The following is a 12,468-nucleotide window of genomic DNA, read 5'->3' as shown; positions in this document are numbered from 1 at the left end:
GTCCTGTGGCCACTGCTGAGTTTTCCAAATTTGCTGGCATATTGAGTGCAGCACTTTCACAGCATCATCTTTCTGGATTTGAAAAATCTCAACTAAGCGCTAGGCTGTGACATCACAGGAGCACCCGAGAGGAGCTACCCTATGTCCGAGGTCAGAGGCAGCGCTGGAGAGGAGCCACCCCATGCTCGAGGTCAGGGGCAGTGGCCGAGATGAGCTATCCCATGCCTGAGGTCAGGGGTGGTGGCTGAGAGGAGCAACCCCACATCCAACGAGTGGTGGCTGCACGAATGCAGGAGGGCCAAGAGGAGCTACTCCATGTTCAAAGTCAGGAGGGGCTTTAGCATATATATATATATATATATATATATATCTTTTTCACAGTGTATTTATCTTTGCTTTTCTATTTTTTAATCTCTCTCTTTTTTACCTTCTTTTCCACCACTTTATTTCTCTTTTTTTCTTCACCCTTTTTTTTTTCGCCAAGTAAAATAAATTGTTTGTTGTGCTGTCTTTGCTATATTCCCCAGTTGCCACTCTGTGGATGCTGTTTTCCAGATTGAGCATTAGCTAGCTCTGCTTTTAGTTGGTCGATATCAATTTTGGTTTCCCTTGTTCAACAAGTCAGTCTCTTGTACTCTTTTCTTTAGAATACTTTAGCTATAACCATGTATATGGAAGTGTGTGTATATATCCCATTATTTCTGCAATTACCTGCTTGATCTGTTCCCATTATAATACAGGCACAAGTCACCCCTAACAAGAAATCAACACAAACAACTCAACCAACCTTTCTTTCCAAGGGCAAAAACCAAAAGGAAGAAGGAATACAACCTTAAAGCCTTGGAAAAGAAGACCTCAAGTGGAGCAAGTTGGAAAAAAAAAAGAGAGAGAGAGAGAAAACAGAGAAATACAGCACAAATGAAAGAACAAGGTAGAAACTCACGAGACCAAATAAATGAAGAGGAGATAAGAAATCTACCTCAAAGAGAATTAAGGATAATGATGGTAAAGATGCTCTGAAGACTTGAAAACAGAATGGAGAAAATGCAAGAACCAAGTGACACAGTTAATACAATCAACAAAGACGGAAGAAATGAAGAATAAGCAAACAGAGATGAATGGGTCAACTACTGAAATTAGAAATCCTCCAGAAGGGAACAATAGCAGAATAACTGAGGTAAGTGAATGGATAATTGAGCTGGAAGACAGAAATGATGGAAATAAAAATTGAAGAGCAGAATAAAGGGAAAAGAATGAAAAGGACTGAGGATAACCTCAGAGACTTTTGGGACAATATTGAATGCACCAACATTCAAGTTATAGGGGTTCAGAGGACGAAGGAAAAAAAAAGGCACTGAGAAAATTTTTAAAGAAATTATAGTTGTAAACTTCCCCAACATGGAAAAGGAAATAGTCAATCAAGTCCAAGAAGCACAAAGAGTCCCTTACAGGATAAACCCAAGGAGAAACACATTGAGACACATATTGATCAAACTAAAATAGATTAAATACAAAGAAAGAATATTAAAACCAGCAAGGGAAAATGAGTAACATACAAGGGAATACTCTTATGATTAACAGTGGATCTTTCAGCAGAAACTTTACAGGCCAGAAGGGAATAACAGGATATGTTTAAAGTACTGAAGGAAAAAAAAATCTACAACCAAGATTACTATACTCAGCAAAGATCTCATTCAAAATTGATGCATAAATCAAAAGCTTTACAGACAAGCAGAAGTTGAGAGCATTTAGCACCACCAAACCAGCCTTACAACAAATACGAAAGGGAATTACATAGCTAGTTAACACAAGAGAAAGGAAAGACCTACAAAAAGAAACCTAAAACAATCAAGAAAATGCCAATAGGAACATGTATAACAATAATTACCTCAAATGTAGGTGGATTAAATGCACCAACAACAAGATATAGACTGATTGAATGGATACAAAAACAAGACACATATATATGCTGCCTGCTGCTGCTGCTGCTACGTCACTTCAGTCGTGTCTGACTCTGTGTGACCCTATAGAGGGCAGCCCACCAGGCTCTGCCGTCCCTGGGATTCTTCAGGCAAGAACACTGGAGTGGGTTGCCATTTCCTTCTCCAATGCATGAAAGTGAAAAGTGAAAGTGAAGTCGCTCAGTTGTGCCTGACTCTTAGCGACCCCATGGACTTTAGCCTACCAGGCTCCTTCGTCCATAGGATTGACCAGGCAAGAATACTGGAGTGGGTTGCCATTGCCTTCTCCATATGCTACCTAAAAAAGACCAACTTCAGATCTAGAGACATATACAGACTGAAAGTAAAAGGATGGAAAAAAGTTATTCCATGTGAATGTAAGCCAAAGGAAAGTCAGAGTGGTGTACCTTATTTCAGACAAAATAGACTTTAAAATAGTGAATATTATAAGAGACAAAGAAGGACAGTACATAATGAGCAAGAGATCAATCCAAGAAGAAGACGTAACAATTGTAAATATTTATGCACCCAACATAGGAACACTTCAATACATAAGACAAACACTAACAGGCATAAGAGGGGAAATTGACAGTAACACAATAATAGTAGGGGAATTTAATATCCCACTTATACTAATAGACAGATGATCAAAACAGAGAATCAATAAAGAAACACAAACCTTAAATGAAACATTAGATAAAATGGACGTAATTGGTCGATTCAGGCCTTTCCATCCAAATGCAGAAGAGTACAATTTCTTCTAAGTGCACATGGAATATTCTCCAGGATAGACCACATCCTGGGCCACAAATCAAGCCTCAATAAGTTTAAGAAAATTGAAATCGTATCAGGTATATTTTTTGACTGCAACACTATGAGACTGGATATCAACTACAGGGATAAAAGTGCAAAATACAGAAACTCATGGAAATTAAACAATACATTACTAAATATTGAAGATGTTACTGAAGATATAAGAAGGGAAATAAAAAGATTCCAAGAAGCAAATGACAATAAAAACATGACAACCCAAAACCTATAGGATTCAGCAAAAGTAGTTTTCAGAGGGAAGTTTATAGCAATACAATCCTACCTTAGGAAACAAGAAAAGTGTCAAATATACAGCCTAACCCTACACCTAAAGCAGCTAGACAAAAAAAACCAAAATCAGACCAAACAAAACAAAACCAATGTCAGCAGAAGGAAAGAAATCTTAAAAATAAGAGCAGGAATAAATGAAAAAGAAACGAAGATAACAGTAGCAATGATTAATAAAAATAAAAGCTGGTTCTATGAGGAGAAAAACAAAATTGACAAAACACTAGCCAAACTCATCAAGAAAAAAAAAAGAGAAAAATCAATTCAACAAAATTAGACATGAAAAAGGAGAAGTTACAACAGACAACACAGAAACATAAAGGATCATAAGAGAATATTATGACCAACTATATGGTAATAAAATGGACAACCTAGAGGAAATAGACACATTCTTAGGAAATTCAACTTCCCAAGGCTGAACCAGGAAAAAATAGAGATTATGAACAAGCAAATTATAAACACTGAAATAGAAACTGTGATCAAAAATCTCCCCAAAACAAAAGCCCAGGACCAGATAACTTCATAGAGGAATTCTATCAAACATTTAAAGAAGATCTAATGCCTATTTATCTGAAACACTTCCAAAAAATTGCAGAGGAAGGAACACTTTCAAACTCATTATATGAGGCCACAATCACCTGATATCAAAACCAGGCAAAGGTTACATACACAAAAAAATGTACAGGCCAATAACTCTGATAAACATAGATGCAAAAATACTCAACAAAATTCTAGCAAACAGAAGTCAACAACACATTAGAATCCTCATACACCATGATCAAGTCAGGTATATTCCAAGGATGCAAGTATTCTTCAATATACAAAAATAAGCACTGAGACAACCCAGAGGGATGGTATGGGGAGGGAAGAAGAAGGGGGGTTCAGGATGGGGAACACGTGTATACCTGTGGCAGATTCATGTTGATGTATGGCAAAACCAATACAATATTGTAAAGTAATTAACCTCCAATTAAAATAAATAAATTTATATATTTTTTAAAATGTGATATACCATATTAACACATTGAAAGATAAAAACCATATGATCATCTCAATTAATGCAGAAAAAGCCTTCATCAAAATTCAGCACCCATTTATGGTAAAAATGCTTCAAGAAATGGTCACAGAAGGAGTTCACTTTAAGATAATAAAGGCCATATATGATAAGCCCATAGCAAACATTCTTCTCAATGGTGAAAAACTGAAAACATTTCCTATAATATCAGGAACAAGACAAGGGTGTCCACTCTGACCACTATTATTCAAAATAGTTTTGGAAGTCCAAGCTACTGCAATTAGAGAAGAAAAAGAAATAAAATAATCCAAATTAGAAAAGAAATAAAACTCTCACTGTTTTCAGATGACATGCTACTCTTCATAGGAAACCCAAAAGATAGTATCAGAAAATTACTAGAGCTAATGATTGAATTCAGCAAAGTCATGGGATACAAGGTCCATACAGAGAAGTCATTTGCATTCTTACATGCTAACAATGAAAAGTCAGGAAGAGAAATTAAGGTACCAATTCTATTCATCATTGCAATGAAAAGAATAAAATATCTAGGAATAACCTACTTAAGGAGACGAAGAACTATATACAGAAAATTACAAGACAATGATGAAAGAAATCAAAGATGACATAAACATATGGAGACATAGTCTATGTTCCTGGATAGGAAGAATCAATATTGTGAAAACGACTATACTACCAAATGTAATCTACAGATTAAATGTAATTCCTGTCAAATTACCAAAGGCATTTTTCACAGAACTAGAACAAAAAAAATCTCACAATTCATTTAGAGTCACAAAAGACCCTGAATAGCCATAGCAATCTTTTTTTTTTAATTTTTATTTTTACTTTATTTTACTTTACAATACTCTGTTGGTTTTGCCATACATTGACATGAATCCACCACGGGTGTACATGCGTTCCCAAACATGAATCCCCCCTCCCACCTCCCTCCCCATAACATCTCTCTGGGTCATCCCAATGCACCAGCCCCAAGCATGCTGTATCCTGCATCGGACATAGACTGGCGATTCGTTTCTTACATGATAGTATACATGTTACAATGCCATTCTCCCAAATCATCCCACCCTCTGCCTCTCCCTCTGAGTCCAAAAGTCCGCTCTACACATTTGTGTCTCTTTTGCTGTCTTGGTTACAGGGTCATCATTGCCATCTTTCTAAATTCCATATATATGTGTTACTATACTGTATTGGTGTTTTTCTTTCTGGCTTACTTCACTCTGTATAATCGGCTCCAGTTTCATCCATCTCATTAGAACTGATTCAAATGTATTCTTTTTAATGGCTGAGTAATACTCCATTGTGTATATGAACCACAGCTTTCTTATCCATTCATCCGCTTATGGACATCTAGGTTGTTTCAATATCCTGGATATTATAAACAGTGCTGTGATGAACATTGGGGTACATGTATCTCTTTCAATTCTGGTTTCCTCAGTGTGTATGCCCAGCTGTGGGATTGCTGGGTCATAAGGCAGTTCTATTTGCAATTTTCTAAGGAATCTCCACACTGTTTTCCATAGTGGCTGTATTAGTTTCCATTACCACCAACAGTGTAGGAGGGTTCCCTTTTCTCCACACCCTCTCCAGCACTTATTGCTTGTAGACTTTTGGATTGCAGACATTCTGACTGGTGTGAAGTGGAACCTCATTGTGGTTTTGATTTGAATTTCTCTAATAATGAGTGATGTTGAGCATCTTTTCATGTATTTGTTAGCCATCCGTATGTCTTCTTTGGAGAAATGTCTATTTAGTTCTTTGGCCCGTTTTTTGATTGGGTCGTTTATTTTTCTGGAATTGAGTTGCATAAATTGCTTGTATATTTTTGAGATTAGTTGTTTGTCAGTTACTTCATTTGCTATGATTTTCTCCCATTCAGAAGGCTGTCTTTTCACCTTGCTTATATTTTCCTTTGTTGTGCAGAAGCTTTTAATTTTCATTAGATCCCATTTGTTTATTTTTGCTTTTATTTCCAGAATTTTGGGGGGTGGATCATAGAGGATCCAGCTGTGATTTATGTCGGAGAGTGCTTTGCCTATGTTCTCCTCTAAGAGTTTTATAGTTTCTGGTCTTACATTTAGATCTTTAATGCATTTTGAGTTTATTTTTGTGTGCGGTGTTAGAAAGTGATCTAGTTTCATTCTTTTACAAGTGATTGACCAGTTTTCCCAGCACCACTTGTTAAAGAGATTGTCTTTATTACATTGTATATTCTCGCCTCCTTTGTCAAAGATAAGGTGTCCATATGTGTGTGGATTTATCTCTGGGCTTTCTATTTTGTTCCATTGATCTATATTTCTGTCTTTATGCCAGTACCATACTGTCTTGATGACTGTGGCTTTCTGGTAGAGCCTGAAGTCAGGCAGGTTGATTCCTCCAGTTCCATTCTGCTTTCTCAAGATTGCTTTGGCTATTCGAGATTTTTTGTATTTCCATACAAATCTTGAAATTATTTGTTCTAGTTCTGTGAAAAATATTGCTGGTAGCTTGATAGGTATTGCATTGAATCTATAAATTGCTTTGGGTAGTATACTCATTTTCACTATATTGATTCTTCCAATCCATGAACATGGTATATTTCTCCATCTATTTGTGTCATCTGTGATTTCTTTCATCAGTGTTTTATAGTTTTCTATATATAGGTCTTTAGTTTCTTTAAGTAGATATATTCCTAAGTATTTTATTCTTTTCGTTGTAATGGTGAATGGAATTGTTTCCTTAATTTCTTTTTCTACTTTCTCATTATTAGTGTATAGGAATGCAAGGGATTTCTGTGTGTTGATTTTTTATCCTGCAAGTTTCCTATATTCATTGATTAGCTCTAGTAATTTTCTGGTGGAGTCTTTAGGGTTTTCTATGTAGTGGATCATGTCATCTGTCAAGAGTGAGAGTTTTGCTTCTTCTTTTCCAATTTGGATTCTTTTATTCTTTTTCTGTTGTGATTGCTGTAGCCAAAACTTCCAGAACTATGTTGAATAGTAGCAGTGAAAGTGGGCACCCTTGTCTTGTTCCTGACTTTAGGGGAAATGCTTTCAGTTTTTCACCATTGAGGATTATGTTTGCTGTGGGTTTGTCATATATAGCTCTTATTTTGTTGAGGTATGTTCTTTCTATTCCTGCTTTCTGGAGAGTTTTTATCATAAATGGATGTTGAATTTTGTCAAAGGCCTTCTCTGCATCTATGGAGATAATCATATGGCTTTTACTTTTTAATTTGTTAATGTGGTGAATTACATTGATTGATTTGTGGATATTGAAGAATCCTTGCATCCCTGGGATAAAGCCCACGTGGTCATGGTGTATGATCTTTTTAATGTGTTGTTGGATTCTGATTGCTAGAATTTTATTGAGGATTTTTGCATCTATGTTTATCAGTGATATTGGCCTGTAGTTTTCTTTTTTGTGGCATCTTTTTCAGGTTTTGGTATTAGGGTGATGGTGGCCTCATAGAATGAGTTTGGAAGTTGATCTTCCTCTGAAAGTTTCTGGAAGAGTTTGAGTAGGATAGATGTTAACTCTTTTCTAAATTTTTGGTAGAATTCAGCTGTGAAGCCATCTGGACCTGGGCTTTTGTTTGCTGGAAGATTTCTGATTACAGTTTCAATTTCCATGCTTGTGATGGGTCTGTTAAGATTTTCTATTTCTTCCTGGTTCAGTTTTGGAAAATTGTGTTTTTCTAAGAATTTGTCCATTTCTTCCACGTTGTCCACTTTATTGGCATATAATTGCTGATAGTAGTCTCTTCTGATCCTTTGTATTTCTGTGTTGTCTGTTGTGATCTCTCCATTTTCATTTCTAATTTTATTGATTTGATTTTTCTCTCTTTGTTTCTTGATGAGTCTGGCTAATGGTATGTCAATTGTATTTATCCTTTCAAAGAATCAGCTTTTGGCTTTGTTGATTTTTGCTATGGTCTCTTTTGTTTCTTTTGCATTTATTTCTGCCCTAATTTTTAAGATTTCTTTCCTTCTACTAACCCGGGGGTTCCCCATTTCTTCCTTTTCTAGTTGCTTTAGGTGTAGAGTTAGGTTATTTATTTGACTTTTTTCTTGTTTCTTGAGGTATGCCTGTATTGCTATGAATTTTCCTCTTAGCACTGCTTTTATAGTGTCCCACAGGTTTGGCGTTGTTATGTTTTCATTTTCATTCGTTTCTATGCATATTTTGATTTCTTTTTTAATTTCTTCTGTGATTTGTTGGTTATTCAGAAGGGTGTGGTTCAGCCTCCATATGTTGTTATTTTTAATAGTTCTTCTCCTGTAATTGAGATCTAATCTTACTGCATTGTGGTCAGAAAAGATGCTTGGAATGATTTCGATTTTTTTAAATTTACCAAGGCTAGATGTATGGCCCAGGATGTGATCTATCCTGGAGAAGGTTCCAGGAACACTTGAGAAAAAGGTGAAATTAATTGTTTTGGTGTGAAATGTCCTATAGATATCAATTAGGTCTAACTGATCTATTGTATCTTTTAAAGTTTGCATTTCTTTGTTAATTTTCTGTTTAGTTGATCTGTCCATAGGTGTGAGTGGGGTATTAAAGTCTCCTGCTATTATTGTGTTATTGTTAACTTTCCCTTTCATACTTGTTAGCATTTGTCTTACATATTTCGGTGCTCCTATATTGGGTGCATATATATTTATAATTGTTATATTTTCTTCTTGGATTGATCCTTTGATCATTATGTAGTGGCCTTCTTTGTCTCTTTTCACAGCCTTTGTTTTAAAGTCTATTTTATCAGATATAAGTATTGCCACCTCTGCTTTATTTTGGTCTCTATTTGCATGGAGTATCTTTTTCCAGTCCTTCACTTTCAGTCAGTATGTGTTCCTTGTTTTGAGGTGGGTCTCTTGTAAGCAGCATAGAGAGGGATCTTGTTTTTGTATCCATTCAGCCTGTCTTTGCCTTTTGGTTGGGGCATTCAACACATTTACCTTTAAGGTAATTATTGATAAGTATGATCCCGTTACCATTTACTTTATTGTTTTGGGTTTGGGTTTATACACCCATTTTGTGTTTCCTGTCTAGAGAATATCCTTTGGAATTTGTTGGAGAGCTGGTTTGGTGGTGCTGAATTCTCTCAGCTTTTGCTTGTCTGTAAAGCTTTTGATTTCTCTTCGTATTTGAATGAAATCCTTGCTGGGTACAGTCATCTGGGCTGTAGGTTATTTTCTTTCATCACTTTAAATATGTCTTGCCATTGCCTCCTGGCCTGAGGAGTTTGTATTGAAAGATCAGCTGTTATCCTTATGGGAATCCCCTTGTGTGTTATTTGTTGTTTTTCCCTTGCTGCTTTTAATATTTGTTCTTTGTGTTTGATCTTTGTTAATTTGATTAATATTTGTCTTGGGGTGTTTCACCTTGGGTTTATCCTATTTGGAACTCTCTGTGTTTCTTGGACTTGGGTGATTATTTCCTTCCCTATTTTAGGGAAGTTTTCAACTATTATCTCCTCAAGGATTTTTTTCATGGTCTTTCTTTTTGTCTTCTTCTTCTGGGACTCCTATAATTCGAATGTTGGAGCATTTCATATTGTCCTGGAGGTCTCTGAGATTGTCCTTATTTCTTTTTTTTTGTCCTCATTTCTTTTAATTCGTTTTTCTTTTTTCCTCTGATTCATTTATTTCCACCATTCTGTCTTCTATTTCACTAATCCTATCTTCTGCCTCCGTTATTGTAGTATTTGTTGCCTCCAGAGTGTTTCTGATCTCATTTATTGTTGTATTCATCATATATTGACTCTTTTATTTCTTCCAGGTCTTTGTTAAACCTTTCTTGCATCTTCTCAATCCTCGTCTTCAGGCTATTTATCTGTGATTCCATTTTGATTTCAAGATTTTGGATCATTTTCACTATCAATATTTGGAATTCTTTCTCAGGTAGATTTCCTATCTCTTCCTCTTTTGTTTGGTTTGGTGGGCATTTCTCCTGTTCCTTTACCTGTTGAGTATTCCTCTGTCTCTTCATCTTGGTTATATTGCTGCGTTTGGGGTGGCCTTTTAATATTCTGGGAATTTGTGGAGTTCTCTTTATTATGGAGCTTCCTCACTGTGGGTGGGGTTGTATCACTGGCTTGTCAAGGTATCCTGGTTAGGGAGGCTTGTGTTGGAGTTCTGGTGGGTGGACCTCGGTTTCTTCTCTCTTGAGTGCAGTGGAGTGACCAGTAATGTGTTATGAGACGTCAATGGTTTTGGAGTAACTTTGAGCTGCCTGTATATTGAAACTCAGGGGTGTGTTCCTGTGTTGCTGGAGAATTTGCATGGTATGTCTTGCTCTGGAACTTGTTGGCCCTTGAGTGGAGCTTGGTTTCAGTGTAGGTATGGAGGCGTTTGATGAGCTCTATTGATTATTGTTCCCTGAATTCAGGAGTTCTCTGATGTTTTCAGGCTTTGGACTTAAGCCTCCTGCTTCTGGTTTTCAGTTTTATTTTTACAGTAGCCTCTAGACTTCTTCATCTATACAGTACCAATGATAAAACATCTAGGTTAAAGATGAAAAGTTTCTCCACAGTGAGGGACACCCAGAGAGTTTCACTGAGTTACATGGAGAAGAGAAGAGGGAGAAGAGAAGAAGAAGAGAAGAGGTAGTTAGAGGTGACTGGAATGAGATGTGGTGAGATCAAAAGAGGATAGAGCAAGCTAGCCAGTAATCACTTCCTTATGTGCGCTCCATAGTCTGGACCGCTCGGAGGTACTCACGGAGTTATACAGGGAAGAGGAGAGGGAGGAAGTAGACAGAGGTGGCCAGGAGGATAAAAGAGGGAAATGAAAAGGAGAGAGACAAATCCAGTCCGTAACCAGTTCCTTAGGTGTTCTCCACCATCTGGAACACAGAGTTTCACAGAGTTGGATAGAGAAGAGAAGGGGGAGTGAAGATACAGAAGCCACCTGGCGGAGAAAAAGGAGAGTTAAAGGAGGAGAGAGTGGTCAATCCAGTAATCTCGCTCTCAGGTAAAATCGGGTAGTGAAGTTAGGGTTTTTAAATGTACAAAATTGACAACAAAACTAAAAAGCAACGATTAAAAATCTAGAGTAGAGGTTGGATTTTCAAAAATACAATATTAAATAAAAGAACAAGAAGGAAAAAAGAAAAAAGAAAAAAGAAAACAAAAAAAAAACCCCAGAAAAACAAAACAAAGCCATAAGAATTAAAAAACACCAAAAAACACCACACAAATACTATATATGGTGTTTGCTTTAAATAATATAGTCTTTAAAAAAAAAGTAATAGTAGGTTATAGAAATTAAAATTAGAGGAGAAATAGAAGACTTAACAATTTTAAAAAGTTAGGAAAAAAAGAAAAAGAAAAGAAGAAAAAAACAACCCCACAACAGCATCAACAAAAAACAAACAAACAAACAAACAGAATACAAACAAGTAAAAGTAAAAGAAAATAGAAAAAAAATGAATGATCGTAAAAAAGTAAAGATATATCTGGCCCTTTCTCTGGTGTTGTGGGCAGTGTGGGGTCACTTCCAAGGCGGTTCCCTCTGTTTAACTTCTTCTGTTTGCTGGTCTCTTCAGTGTCTGATTTCCGTCCTGACACAGGCAGGTGGTGGTGGACACTTTTTTTTTTTTTTTTTTTTTTTAGGCTCACTTGTTCAGTCGCACTGTGGGGAGGGAGGGATGCTGCAAACAAATAGCACTGTCGTGTGCACATAGTGTCTCAGCCCTGCTGGGGCTGTCCCTGCTCATGGTGCACAAACCGCTCCGGCTATATGATGCTCAGCCGGGAACCGTCTGAGGCCGGCCCTAGGCTGCATGCACCTCCCCGGTCCAAGCCGCTCAGGTTTGGCACTCAGAGAGCCCTCAGAGGCGCAGATTCAGTTGGGACTGCATTTTGTGCCCTTCCCAGGTCCAAGTAGCTCAGGAGTTTGGCGAGTGTGGTCGCTGTGACTTGTCACCTTTCCTGTCTCTGCTGCTCAGTTTTCTGAGTGTACCGCTGGTGCCCCTTGTGAGGCAGATGGTGACTGTCCAGCACCCCCAGAAGTCTTAGCAAAGAAGCCTGCTTGCAGTTTGTAGGTAAAGTCTCTCCAGGGCTGTGATTGCCCCTTTCCAGCCCTTATGGCTCTGGCTGCCTGTCCCCGGCGGGGGATGGTCTGTAGCCAGCTATTTCCGTTCCATCCTTTGTTCTGTGTGCAGTCCTGGCGGTGTCTTATGTTCGAGCTTTTCACGTGGTAGCTATCCCACAGTCTGGTTTGCTAGCCCAAGTTAGTTCATTCTGGTTACCCGTGGAGCGTTCCTACCCGATTCTTACAAAGTACTGTAGCCCCGCCTCCTGTGCCTCCCTGCCCTGCCCCCACTTGTTAGTGGCGGATGCAGGCCTCTGTGCTGCTTTTCCACTGGGGGAATTACTGTTGGGCTTGTAATCTGTTG

This window comes from Ovis canadensis, chromosome X (genome assembly GCF_042477335.2).
Source record: "Ovis canadensis isolate MfBH-ARS-UI-01 breed Bighorn chromosome X, ARS-UI_OviCan_v2, whole genome shotgun sequence".
Taxonomy (NCBI): Eukaryota; Metazoa; Chordata; class Mammalia; order Artiodactyla; family Bovidae; genus Ovis; species Ovis canadensis.
This window is presented reverse-complemented; position numbering follows the sequence as displayed.